The 14,181-nt window shown below is 42.9% G+C and overlaps 1 pseudogene; it reads left to right on the forward strand.

The window, feature by feature from the left end:
- The first annotated feature begins 1,324 nt into the window (after positions 1–1,324).
- On the forward strand, positions 1,325–13,692 carry LOC768030 (olfactory receptor 52B2; annotated as a pseudogene).
- Positions 13,693–14,181: the final 489 nt, after the last annotated feature.

Here is a 14,181-nt window from a genome sequence, read left to right on the forward strand (position 1 = left end):
CAGAGGAAGGTAAAAAAAAAATTATCTATGAGAATCAGAGGCAGTTTTTATTGTTTTTGTATGCTAAGCTATGTTCGACTTTTTGAGATCCCGTGGACTGCAGCCCTGCCAGGTTCTTTTGTTCATGGGACTTCCCAGGCAAGAATACTGGAGTGGGTTGCCATTGCCTTCTCTCAGGGATTGAGCCCTGGTCTCCTGCATCATCAGGCAGATTCTTTACCACGGAGCCGCCTGGAAAGCCCATTATTGTTTTTGTGAACTGTATTTATCTTCAATTAAGCCACAGTTGACTAAGTGAGTATTCTGTATTTTTGTGCCAGCTTGCTAAAAATGCTGTTGGATATCAAAAGAGATGAGCTCTTATTCTTCTGGTTATTTACATCTCACTGAGAACATGGATTTTTCCAAGAGACGATATTTTTAAAAATTTACTGATGGAAAAGTAAATAAATAGAGACTGAGCTGGGATAATTTAAAAATACATACTTCTTTCATCCTGGTAGGAACTGGAATCTGTGGTTATTCACTGACATGCACGAATGGCTCCCTTGGAAGCTTAATGACCCAGAAAAAACAACAAAGGAAGTGACTGTTTCCCTTTCCTTCTCCAGCCCTCTATCTTTGAGCTAGTTATCTACTATAACTTTTCTAGCCTTCTCAGGAGAGTTTCTTTATTTCTATGACTTTATGGCCTCTTTGCTGATAACTCTGTATCTTAGTTTTCATATGTAATCTTTCTGATGAATTTCAGTGCTTTCTTACCTCATAGGGTCAGTACCAATATTAAAAGCAAAATGTAAGTGAGTGTGCTTTGCAGATTGTAAACCATCATTCTAATGTTAGCTGTTCAATATTTCCACTAATTACCACTAACATTCTCATGTCAGACTCATCCTATTCAAACCCAAGCTCATCAGTGTAATGTAAAATCCTCCCCTTTACTGTTTATAAGAGGAGAAAACTGGTTAAACCCTGATTTGCTCTTCCTTTAAGTTTAAATTTACTGTCCTAGCTGCTAATGTCTCTTTCTGATGAGGTTGGTTATAAATATTCTATTCCATGTCAGACCATAAATGAAATTACATGTTTTGGTTTGGATGAAAAAAGAATAATTATACAAAAATTATCAGGTGACTGTCTCACACATAAGTTGCCTTGTCCTGTATCCATTCCTTTCTGCAAATTCCCATCTCTTATATTAAAGATGTCTAAAACTAGCACAACATTGTAAGCCAATAGAGGCATTAGTTATTTTATCTTCCTACACTCAGAATTTAGAACTGGACTCTACAAATTATTTAGTTGCTAGGCTATATTTGACTCTTTTGTGACCCCATAGACTATAGCCCACCAAAACTCCCTGTCCATGGGATTTTCCAGGCAAGAATACTGGAGTGAGTTACCATGCCCTCCTCCAGGGGATCTTCCTGACCCAGGGATCAAACCCACAGTTCCTGCATTGGTAGGCAGATTCTTTACAGGAAGCCCACTCCACAAATAGTAAGAATTGATAAATGTGTTCCTGACACCTTTAATAACTTAGATTATTAAATTTACAAATGGTTTATGTCATATTTTCAATAGAATTCACAAAGTCCATGTTATATGAAAGGAAATACATATAAACAGGGAGTAGAGACATTGAGCAAGTACACAACCTGCTAAAATCAAGAGGCATATAATTTAGTAAAAGGAGTAAATCACATAAATAAGTACCTTACTCAGATAATCTTATGTATCACAAGGTACCACAATGATTAGGCTAAAGTGCTAGGAAAGCATAAAGAAGCAAACTCAGTTAATTGGAGTCAAAGACAGCTTCCTGGAAGATTTCTGTAACTGTCTTAAAGGAGAGTTCATTTCTGTGATTGCCTTAAAGAACACAAAGAAGGTGAACCTCAAGGATAAGGAGAATTGGATGTCCCTGACAGAAGGGATGGTCTAAGCCTGCATGGGAAACCATTTGTTCAAATATTTGCAAGGGCAAATTGGTGGAGGCATCATCCCTAGCGGTGATACATTGCTCAGGGGCTGTAGGGGTTGTGCAGTGAGAAATATGGGAGCTTATAAACTAGCCTTCAGTGGATGTAGGGAACTGACTGGAGTATCAGCAAATGAAGAATAGTCCTGTAGCTTGATGCTATAATCAGTATTTGAAAATTAAAAATCAGTCATACATTTTCTACTTCCTTTTGCAACCTAGTTGAGAGTTAAGCATAGGACTCAGATGGATATAGAAATGTGAGCTTTATTTTTGGTAGTGTTGGGTTCAAGAATATGGTGTGACTATATATTCAGACTGGCTTTTACTGTTTTATCTCCAAGTCTAAACTTGGGAGGACACACCAAGAATGAGTCAGAATTCACAGAACAATAATTCTAGCTCAGTTGGCTGCAGAATCACAAATGTGGATGTACATATATGAAGATACATGTAGAGAAAGACCTCTAGATCAGTTCTTCTCAAAATGTCAGTGAGGAGTCACCACTTTTTTAATGCCCCCAAACTGTAGATTAATACTTTTGTTAAATACAATAAAATTAATTAGTAGAAAATTTTTAAATGTGTTGAATATACAAGCCTTGTTTTATTATTATATTCAAAAGGCATAAGATGTATTACAATGCATAAAACCAGAATAGACAGAGGAAAAAAATAAAGAACTTACAGAAATTGTACACATTGTTTCTTGAAAGAATGCATACAGGTGACTAATGTAGATAACAAATTATTTCATGAGATTTTGCCATTCTGCAACTCTAGTTAAATGAAATTTATAAGTGAAAACCGAAAGCCTTATATTAAAAGCCGATATATACCTTTTGAAGCAATGCCATGTATGCTGCTGCTGCTGCTGCTAAGTTGCTTCAGTCGTGTCTGACTGTGCGACCCCATAGACGGAAGGCCACTGGGCTCCCCCGTCCCTGGGATTCTCCAGGCAAGAACACTGGAGTGGGTTGCCATTTCTTTCTCCAATGCATGAAAGTGAAAAGTGAAAGTGAAGTCGCTCAGTCGTCTCCAACTCTTAGAGACCCCATGGACTGCAGCCTACCAGGCTCCGCTGTCCATGGGATTTTCCAGGCAAGAGTACTGGAGTGGGGTGCCATTGCCTTCTCCAAATGCCATGTATATCGATATTTAAAATTTTAATGTATCAAATGAGCTTACACTGATTTTGCTAATTTATCTAACAGGTTTGATTGATGACAATACTACTTCTAGGAAATAATTTCTGTTTAAATCATATTTTGTGTGTTGGTTTGATTAGTTATTTTGCTAATATAAATAGTCAGAAAACCTATCTGACAAAGGTTTATTAAGTAAAATGGCAGAGATAATTTTAAAGCAATGACACCACTATAATTACATTTGCTTATCTTTTATTTATTTATTCCAGCAAAGCTATGCTTTCATTTTATCTTCAGTTTTATTAGTAGCCAGTTTGAATAATTTATCCTAAACTTTACAGTTGAATTCAAATGATCTTTCAGTTTAAAGAGTAATTTCTGAATTTCTGGAATTTCCTATGTTCCTGGAGTTTCTTATGTTGGATTTTGTTTTGATAAAAAAATAAAATTCAAAACATTCTATTAAATGTATTATTCAGTGACAGTCTTTGTAAATGTGCAATATATAGCTCATAACTTATTGAAAATTATTGTTACTTTAAGGATATGTCACAACATTCTGGAGACATTTTGACCTCCAAAATTTCTAACTTCCATATTTGCCTCTAAAACTTACCTACTATTAGAAAGTATGTTGCATAAAAGCATTAGGATGTTAATATTGCCATAGAGAGTCAAGTTAAAAAAAATCTGTCTATCCAATTTAATTCCTTAAGAAATGGGACCAAAAGGTCATCTTATGGTAATGAAGATCCTATATGTGAGACAGCAAAAGAGGCACAGATATAAAGAACAGACTTTTGGACTCTGTGGGAGAAGGCGAGGGTAGAGTGATTTGAAAAAATAGCATTGAAACATGTATATTACCATACGTGAAATAGATTACCAGACTAAGTTCGATGCATGAAACAGGGCACTCCAAGCTGGTGCACTGGGACAATCCAGAGGGATGGGATGAGGAGGGAGGTGGGAGGGGGTTCGGGATGGGGACACATGTACACCCGTGGCTCATTCATGTCAATGTATGACAAAAATTACCACAATATTGTAAAGTAATTAACATCCAATTAAAATAAATAAATATATATATTTTTAAAAAAAGGTCATCTTCTTTTGCAGAAATAATGAAAGTTCATTCCATAGTTCAAACATCTTAATAGAGCTTTTCACTATAATAACCATCATTCCTCATAGGCAGAAACTTGTTTTTGATCAGCTTCCATACTATCTATCACAAAATAAAGAGAATAACCTTGAATTTAACACAGTAAGTTTTATACAGTTCCTTATTCTGATTATCTAAACACATCATTCAGCTTAGCTTTTATTTTCCCTAACAAGCCTTTACGTTTACATTCTGATGTAATTAAGCTCATTAATCTTCCTAGCTACACCAGTGTGTTTACCCATAACTACACTGTTTCTATCAGTCAGTTCAGTCTCTCAGTCGTATCTGACTCTTTGTGGCCACATGGACTGCAGCATGCCAGGTTTCTCTGTCCATCACCAACTCCTGGAGCTTGCCCAAACTCATGTCCACCCGAGCTGGTGATGCCATCCAACCGTCTCATCCTCTGTCATTCCCTTCTCCTCCAGCCTTCAATCTTTCCCAGCATCAGGGTCTTTTCAAATGAGTCGGTTCTTCACATCAGGTGGGCAAAGAGTTGGAGTTTCAGCTTCAGCATCAGTCCTTCTAATGAATATTCAGGACTGATTTCCTTTAGGATTGACTGGTTGGATCTCCTTGCAGTCCAAGGGCCTCTCAAGAGTCTTCTCCAACACCACAGTTCAAAAGCATCAATTCTTCAGTGCTCAGCTTTCTTTATAGTCCAACTCTCACATCCATACATGACTACTGGAAAAACATAGACAGACCTTTGTTGGCAAAGTAATGTCTCTTCTTTTTAATATGCTGGCTGTCTAGGTTGGTCATAGCTTTTCTTCCAAGGAGCAAGTGTCTTCTAATTTCATGGCTGCAGTCACCATCTGCAGTGATTTTGGAGCCCCCCAAAATAAAGTCCCTCATTGTTTCCACTCTTTCCCCATCTATTTGCCTTGAAGTGATGGGGCCGGATGCCATGATCTTAGTTTTCTGAATGCTGAGTGTTTTTTTAAGCCAAGTTTTTACTCTCATCTTTCACTTTCATCAAGAGTCTCTTTAGTTCTTTGCCTTCTGCCATAAGGGTGGTGTCATCTGCATATCTGAGGTTATTGATATTTCTCCCAGCAATCTTGATTCCAGCTTGTACTTCATCCAGCCTGGCATTTCGCATGATGTACCCTGCACATAAGTTAAATAAGCAGGATGACAATGTATAGCCTTGACATACTCCTTTCCCCATTTGGAACCAGTCTGTTGTTCCATGTCCAATTCTAACTGTTGCTTCTTGACCTGCATACAGATTTCTTAGAAGGCAGGTTTCTATCAGGACGTATTTTTACACCAAGCTTAAACCCTAAACTACATATTGTATCCTTCATTCATAGCTTTACATACAGGTCTAAGTTGGTTGTATTTGTCAGCAAGAATGCTAAAAAAATAATTATTCCTTCACATCAGTTCAGTTCAGTTCAGTCACTCAGTCATGTCCGACTCCTCATGACCCCATGAACTGCAGCACGCCAGACCTTCCTGTCCATCACCAACTCCTGGAGTCCACCCAAACCCATGTCCATTGAGTCAATGATGCCATCCAACCATCTCATCCTCTGTTGTCCCCTTCTCCTCCTGCCCTCAATTCCAATGAGGTGGAATTGAGGTGGCCAATTGAAGTTGGCCAATTGATGCGGCCAACTTTGCATCAGGTGGCCAAACTATTGGAGTTTCAGCTTCAACATCAGTCCTTCCAATGAACACCCGGGACTGATCTCCTTTAGGATGGACTGGTTGGATCTCCTTGCGATCCAAGGGAGTCTCAAGAGTCTTCTCCAACACCACAGTTCAAAAGCATCAATTCTTCTCAGCTTTCTTTATATTCCAACTCTCACATCCATACATGACCACTGGAAAAGCCATAGCCTTGACTAGACGGACCTTTGTTGGTAAAGAAATGTTTCTGCTTTTTAATATGCTGTCTAGGTTGGTCATAACTTTCCTTCACATCACTTTCATATTTAAATCACACATAAAATAATTATCATGCTGGTAATATTTGTATATTCAAGTTGCAATTATAAAAGAAAAATTTGCCGGCTTTACTTGTCCTGTGATTTGGACTTCCATATCATTAAACTCTTAAATATATGAGATTACGTTGTATTGACAAAAGGGGAAAAAGCAGGTGCTCTCACAAGTAGTGAAGTTTGGATTCCTCACTCAGAAGTCCTGTCTCCTTTGCACAGTGGGCTTGTTATTTACGGTTTCTGGGCCATAACTTAGTAACTGCTTTCAGACACTCCAGGTTAGAATATGTATGAACATGTTCCACAAGGAAAAGACCTAACATGAAATGACTTTTCTGGAATAAAAAAAAAAACACAACTACAGTAGTATATTTTTTATTTTTGATAAACTATGAATTTTTTCTGTGATGGTATAAACACAAAATAATTTTATGCAAACTAAAAGCAAATATAAACTGTACATGAGATATTGTGAAATGCCTTTTATTACTTCATTCTATTAGGGTTACCTAGGTGGAGTTAGTGGTAAAGAACACTCCTGCCCATGCAGGAGACATAAGAGACACTGGTTCCATCTCTGGGTTGGGAAGATACCCTGGAGGAGGGCATGACAACCCATTCAAGTATTCTTGCCTGGAAAATTCCATGGACAGAGGATCCTGGCAGGCTACAATCTATAGGGTCACAAAGAGTTGGACACAACTGAAGCAACTTAGCAAGTACTACAGTTATGTACCTCTGAATGGAAGGATGCATTTTTTTGAGGAGGGGAAACATTATGAAACTAATAATGTTTATTATTAGAGTCCAAAAGTGATGTGGATCCAACAGAGTTTTTCCTCAGGATGACTCTAAGCCACATAGCCTTGAGTAATGCTATATTAGTGAAAAGGGAAAGGGAAAGGGAAGTCGCCCAGTCGTGTCTGACTCTTTGCAACCCCATGGACTGTAGCCTACTGGACTCCTCCGTCCATGGGATTTTCCGGGCAAAGGTACTGGAATGCATTGCCATTTCTCCTTAATTAAATCACCCTACTGGGTGATTTACTCCTGTTACTTTTATCTTCACAACCACTTCTTTGGGAAGATACACCAACCACCACAGCACAAAGGAAAGAAATCAAGATCAGAAGATCTAAGAAACTTCTTCAAGGCTACTTAACAGTGGAATTTTATTCAAGCCAGGTCTGCCTCTTTCCATTCAGCTGGTATGTCTCTTTTTAGGGGTAAGGCAGAAACAATGCTAAATCAAAATGACTATCCTTGTTCATTTCTAGATGACAACTAGGCTTGGCTTTTTTGTAGAGCATAGCTCATCTCCATCTGAGTTTGCTGCTGCTTGTCCAATGGGTTTTCACAGACCTCTCTACTCAGTCTCTACCTTTGCCCAGGTTCTGAACGTGTGGGGCATATAAACCTGGGGACCAGGAAAGTCAGCGGAGATGATTACAAATCTCTGCTAATTCCTCATTAACACCTCACAGCTGTGACTAGCAGGTTCTCAATCCCTGTAGGGGCTCAGGGTCCATGGCCCTCTGAGGGGCACAGAGAAGAAATTCGTAAGTCCTTCTTATCCCCACCTGTTCTCTCCCAGGCTGACCATAGGAGCATCTTTGGAATCTCCTAGGTTCTGGATGTGCTGACTGCTGAATTGATAAGCTGGAGCAGCAGGGACTGAAGAAGTGTTGGGTAGAGGGAGGCTGGGTGCCTGTTCCTCATCTTTAACCTCTCTTTCACAACAAAGAGGTAAGAGAGCCCTGTTCCATCAGTAGCATGAATTCATCAGCCAAGATCAGTCACATCCTAGAAAGAGTTAGGGGGCCCTTGAAAAGGTGTCTTTATCCCCTAAGGCAATGGCAACCTACTCCAGTACTCCTGCCTGGAAAATTCCATGGGGAGCCTGGAGGCTCAGCCTCCACTGAGGAGCCTGGTAGGCTACAGTCCATGGGGTTGCAAAGAGTCGGACACAACTAAGCAACTTCACTTTCACTTTCAAGCCCAATACTGAAAAGTCCCACTAAACTGCCCATCCTGGAGGAGATGCTTCCAGAAGCCCCTCAGTTTTGGTGGAAATGAGGTGTTCAGACTTTTTCTCAGAGAACAACTTTGGGATGCACAGGAGAGTACCGTGCAGCAGGCCAGTGGGGACATCAAGTTTGAGAACTGGGACTAAGGCACCACCACTCCCTTTCTCCTGCTCACCATTCCTGAGCCAGAATAAAGTGAAAATGTGGAGGTGAGGGACAAGGAGTTGGATTAGAAGACAATGCTGTCGTATTCCTCATTTATTTAGAAATGGTCTTGTATTCAACCTCCTTTGCTTGGGGCTGCTATTGGCAAAGATTTTTTTTTCCTTTGGTCTAATCAGATCAAATTTGAATCCTTCAGTCTCCTTTTAGCTGCCCTCCACCCCCTTACTGCCTTTTTTTCTAGACTTAAGACCATTCTACTTTCAAATAGCCTTAGTTCAGTCCCTGCTCACCTTATCTTTTTAAGATTTGATAAAGGACTTTTTGTCAGATTGTGAAATTAAGAACTAAGAATGCAGTAGAAAGGACCATGAGAAGAATGGATTCCAAGAGTTACAAGAGGGTTAAGGATAAAAATATCAGTAGTGCTTAACATACGCTGGGCATTTACTGTGTTTAAGCTACTACTGTACCTTATGTTATTGCTTTATATATGTTAATTATTATCCCTGATTTAGAAACAAAGAAACTGAAGCATAGAGAAGTTGAGTATTTTGTTTAAAGTCAGAAAGCTTTTGTGTGGCAGTATGAGGACTGGAGACTGGGTAATCTGGCCTCAGGGTAATGAATCTCTGTGCTCAAGTGGGAATAAAGAGAAGCAAGGAAAATGTGTTTTTCTCTCACTCTTATCTCCTCATAAATCAGGAAGGGGATTACAAACTGTTTAAAGGAAGTTTCAGAGTGATTAATCAATTCACTCCCAAATCATATAAGAAAACTGAGACTCGATACATGTTGTTTGAATTAATTTCTTGAACTCTTTTGCACTCTGCTTTCTTTTTTTCTTAATGATTCCTGCTACACTTTATATGTTTTTTGATTTTCTACCCTTTGCTGGAGGGAATACCCTGTTATAACTTGGCAATGAGGAGGAGGACTTGGCAGGAAAAGTAGAGCAGGCAGATGGAGGCTAAGAAGGGTGCAGCTGTGCCTGTAGAGGACCCAACACAGAGCAGAGGCTGAGGCTAGAGGATGGGAGTAGGGGGAGTCCCCCACTTCCTCTTCTTCCCCTTCACTTAGCCCATGAAAATATATTAAAAGGGTAGAAGTGTGGGCTGTAGATGTAGAGGGAATGGTGTCTTTGGGATTTTTTCCAAGAGGAAGTGGGCTAGTAGGGCCCACAGATCCTAAGTATAGGACTTTCTTATAGGGCTCCCATCTGGGAATGGATTGTGCTTGCTTTGTGGTTTTGTGAGAGATGTTCTTAGGCCCTGAGGGAGTTGACATCCTCCTTCCCTTGTTAAGGCTGAGAATGCCCTGTGGGTCCTGGCAGAAGTTTTCCAGGATCTAAAGGAGCCGCCATATCAGTTCACTTCAGTTCAATTCAGCTTGGAGTTTCAGCTTCAATGTCAGTCCTTCCAATGTCAGTCCTGAATAGGACTGACTTCCTTTAGGATGGACTGGTTGGATCTCCTTGCAGTCCAAGGGACTCTCAAGAGTCTTCTTCAACACCACAGTTCAAAAGCATCAATTCTTCGGTGCTCAGCTTTCTTTATAGTCCAACTCTCACGTCCATACATGACTACTAGAAAAAACAGAGCTTTGACTAGATAGACCTTTGTTGGCAAAGTAATGTCTCTGCTTTTTAATATGCTGTCTAGGTTGGTCATAACTCATCTTCCAAGGAGGAAGCATCTTTTAATTTCATGGCTGCAGTCACCATCTGCAAGGATTTTGCTGCTGCTGCTGCTGCTGCTAAGTCGCTTCGGTCGTGTCCGACTCTGTGCGATCCCGTAGACGGCAGCCCACCAGGCTCCCTGTCCCTGGGATTCTCCAGGCAAGAACACTGGAGTGGGTTGCCATTTCCTTCTCCAATGCATGAAAGTGAAAAAATAAAGTGAAGTCACTCAGTCGTGTCCGACTCCTAGCGACCCCATAGACTGCAGCCCTTCAGGCCCCTCCGTCCATGGGATTTTCCAGGCAAGAGTACTGGAGTGGGGTGCCATTGCCTTCTCCAGCAAGGATTTTGGGGCCCCTCAAAATAAAGTATGTCACTGTTTCCATTGTTCCGCATCTATTTGCCATGAAGTCATGGGACTACCCCATAGTAAGAAGTAAAATGAATCCTCGTGACTTGGCAAAGCCTCATCTTCCGGGAGAAATCTCTGGTTTATACACAGCCAAGAGTTCCATGTGGGAAAGTCTAGCCTGGTTTCTCACCTGCCTCTAATCTGCAGGAGTCAGTGTGGGGATGTGAGAGAATGTCCAAGAGGCATATTGCAGAGAAAGCTAGAGCAAACACAAATGGTGTGGAGCTTGACAGCTTCGCCCAGGGTTAAACCTTATTCTCTGCTAACCTGATTGAAACTCCTCAGTCCCAGGACCAGGTTAAGATACCAGTTACTATGTCTCATAAAATTGGGTATGAGAGGGTATAAATTGGCCTCAGTCAGAACACGGAAAACCCAAGCCTGGCTCCTTCTTCCAGATTGTTCTTTACCCACTTAAACCCAAGTAAGTAAAATCCTCCTCCCTCCACTATTTTAACGTGACTACTAGTTGCCATGTGGCATCTGATCCTGGTCCCTTCCCCTACAGCCCAACCTTGATGCTCTGCCGTGTCCTCAGTGAGATCAGAACTTCCTCAGACTGAGTTTCTGTACAACCAGAGGATGTCCCCCTGGACAAGGGACAGAAGAAAGAAGAACCACAAAGCAGAATCAGGGGATGGATGTCTTCCCTAGTCAAAGAAGAAATTAAGTTCCATGAGCCAGGTATATACAGTTATGGTACATCAGAGCTGGGAGTGGAGGGAGGGATGCCACAGGCCTTGGGCAGCTGGGAAAAAGTACTGGACAGACTTGGAGGACTGTGATGTTGGGAGAACAGGTCTGAGCTAATTAAGTGTCCTCTGGAAAAGGATCTAGGAAGATGAGTTTTATCTAAGCACTTGTCACTGAATGGAGTAGAAAATGGCCATTCCATATTTCCTTCCTTCTGACTGATATCTCCCCCAGGATGGAGGGAGCATGGATGCTTAATCTCTTTAACATCAGTTAATATTAAAGGGACTAGGGTTAGATAACAGGAATGACTTTTTCTGGGATAGGTGATCAGGAAAAGCATATTCCAACATCTCCGTGAGCCTGGGCTGATGAAGAGAAGACTGTTGGAAGAGCATCATCTTTAGTCAGATGAGTTTCGCTTCAAATTCCAGTTCCTTTATGTACCAGATGTATGACTTGGAGTAAGTTTTTTAGCTTCTCAGAAACCGATTCCTTGATCCATCACACAGAGGGGAACACTGACAAACTCACAGACAATTAGGGAATTTGTAGGTTCAGTTCAGTTCAGTTCAGTCGCTCAGTCGTGTCTGACTCTTTGTGACCCCCATGAATCGCAGTATGCCAGGCCTCCCTGTCCATCACCAACTCCTGGAGTTCACCCAGACTCATGTCCATCGAATCAGTGATGCCATCCAGCCATCTCATCCTCTGTCGTGCCCTTTTCCGCCTGCCCCCAATCCCTCCCAGCATCAGAGTCTTTTCCAATGAGTCAACTCTTCGCATGAGGTGGCCAATTAGTGTATGCCAAAGCCCTAGAACAGTGCCAGACACAAAGATAGCTCTCAGCAAATGCTGTAGCATCCTTAGTCCCCATCCTCACCTCCACCTGTCTAAAATCTCTGTATACTTGGTGATTACCTCGGAAAGATCTCTTTTGTTTCCTACAGTGACAGAGCCAAGTGGAACCAGGAGATGGAGCTGGATCCCACACTGCCTGTTCTCAACCAGACCTGGCTCAGCTTGGGGCCTGGGACCTTTGTCCTGCTGGGGGTACCTGGAATGGAGGCCTTGCATGCCTGGCTTTCTGTGCCTGTGTGCCTGCTGTACCTGGCAGCTCTGGTGGTCAACACCCTTCTACTGGGGCTGGTGGCAGCTGATAAAGCACTTCAGAGACCCATGTACCAGTTACTGGGGCTTCTGGCAGCAGCTGACTTGGTTCTGGCTACATCCACAGTGCGCAAAGCTCTGGCCGTGCTGTGGGGCCTGTCAGGTGAGATCTCCTTCCAGTCCTGCCTAGCCCAGCTCTTTGTTGCCCACGTGGCCTTCACTGCGGAGTCCTTGGTGCTGTTGGCCATGGCCATGGACCGCTACGTGGCCATATGCCAGCCTCTGCGATATGGGGCGCTGATGACTCTGCGTGTGGTAGGCATCATGGCTGTAGCTGCTGTGACCCGTGGGGCCTGTGTCATGGCACCCCCGGTGGCCCTGCTCCAGAGAACTGCCTTACTGTGGGCAGCGGGCCCTGCCCCACACCTACTGTGAGCACATGGGCATGGCTCGATTGGCCGGTGGCGACACGTGCCCCAGTGTCTGGTACGGGCTGGCCACTGCGCTGCTCTCTCCAGTCCTGGACCTAGGGCTCATAGGTGCTTCCTACGCCTTCATCCTCCACGTGGTCTGTCACCTGCCCTCCCACAGCACCCGGCACAAGGCCCTGGGCACCTGCGGGGCCCATGCCAGTGTCATCACCCTCTTCTACACACCCGCTCTCTTCTTCCTGGCTCACAGTTTTGGCCGCCACATGGTGCCCGGCCACGTCTACATGCCCCTGGCTAACTTCTACGTGGTGGTGCCCCCTGCCCTCAACCCCATGGTCTACAGAGTGTGGACCCAGCAGATCGCTCAGAGGCTCAGGCACTTGTTTTGGCTCTGCTGGGCAGGACCAGTGAGGGATGTGGGCCCTGAGAGGGCCTCCCCCAGGAACAAATGAGCACCCTGTTTTCTGCAGCATTTTCCCTCAGTTGGTCAAGCTGGCCTGTTCTAACCAAGGCATTGCCATCATCTGCCACTAGGTGGCCCTATGCTCACCCCAGCCCTCTTCCCATAAAGGGAGAGCGCGTGGTACTGAGTGCACATTGAACTGACCTCTCCCTGCCTGAGTCTACGATGCCAAGACTATTCCTCCTCTCTCTAACTCTGTATGATCTCCATAGATGCATAGCATACGTTGGGCCTGGATTGTGGCAGACAGGGAGGCCTAGGACTCAGGCTGATCATCAGGGTCTTGTCTTTTTCTATCATTCTATCCAGCCAGAACCAGATAAATGAAAGAAAGGTGGCTCTGAATAGGGCCTGTGTACACGGTGTGACACTGAGCAGGAACTCTGTGTTGGCTGAAGGGATGAAGACAGGGGAAGCTGGGGAACTGTCACAATAGGAATAAAATGGAGCTCAGCTCTGGAAACTGATACAGTTTCTGACCTGGGTGATTCATATCTAAATCTTGAGAGACATTGTTTCTGGGAGCGGAAGGGAATGGACAATACTATGGCTGTCTCCCTAAGGTGTTTCCTAACTTTACTCAGAGGCTTCTCCTGCTTTTCTGTCTAGTACCACACATCAGCTTTAGTACTAAATATAGGGAGATGATCCAGCACAATTTGTCCTGTTTCACACTCGATTTCTTCTTCCACTTTTCCTTGCTCCCCAAGGTCTATTAACATCTTCCTAGACACTGATTCTGGATAGGTTTCCCACTCCATGCAACTTAGGGCTTTCAACTCATTCCTCTTTTATCTCCCTAACCTCTATGGTCCCTCTGGACCCCCTGGTTATAGCAAGGCCCAGCCAGGGGAGTTGATGGGAGATGGATCCCTGGCCTTGGTCAGAGAGCCAGAGGATGATAATCTGTAAGTGAAATTTGAGGGTATGATCCCTCATTGAAGGTTTCCCAA

This window comes from Bos taurus, chromosome 15, assembly GCF_002263795.3.
Source record: "Bos taurus isolate L1 Dominette 01449 registration number 42190680 breed Hereford chromosome 15, ARS-UCD2.0, whole genome shotgun sequence".
Classification (NCBI taxonomy): Eukaryota; Metazoa; Chordata; class Mammalia; order Artiodactyla; family Bovidae; genus Bos; species Bos taurus.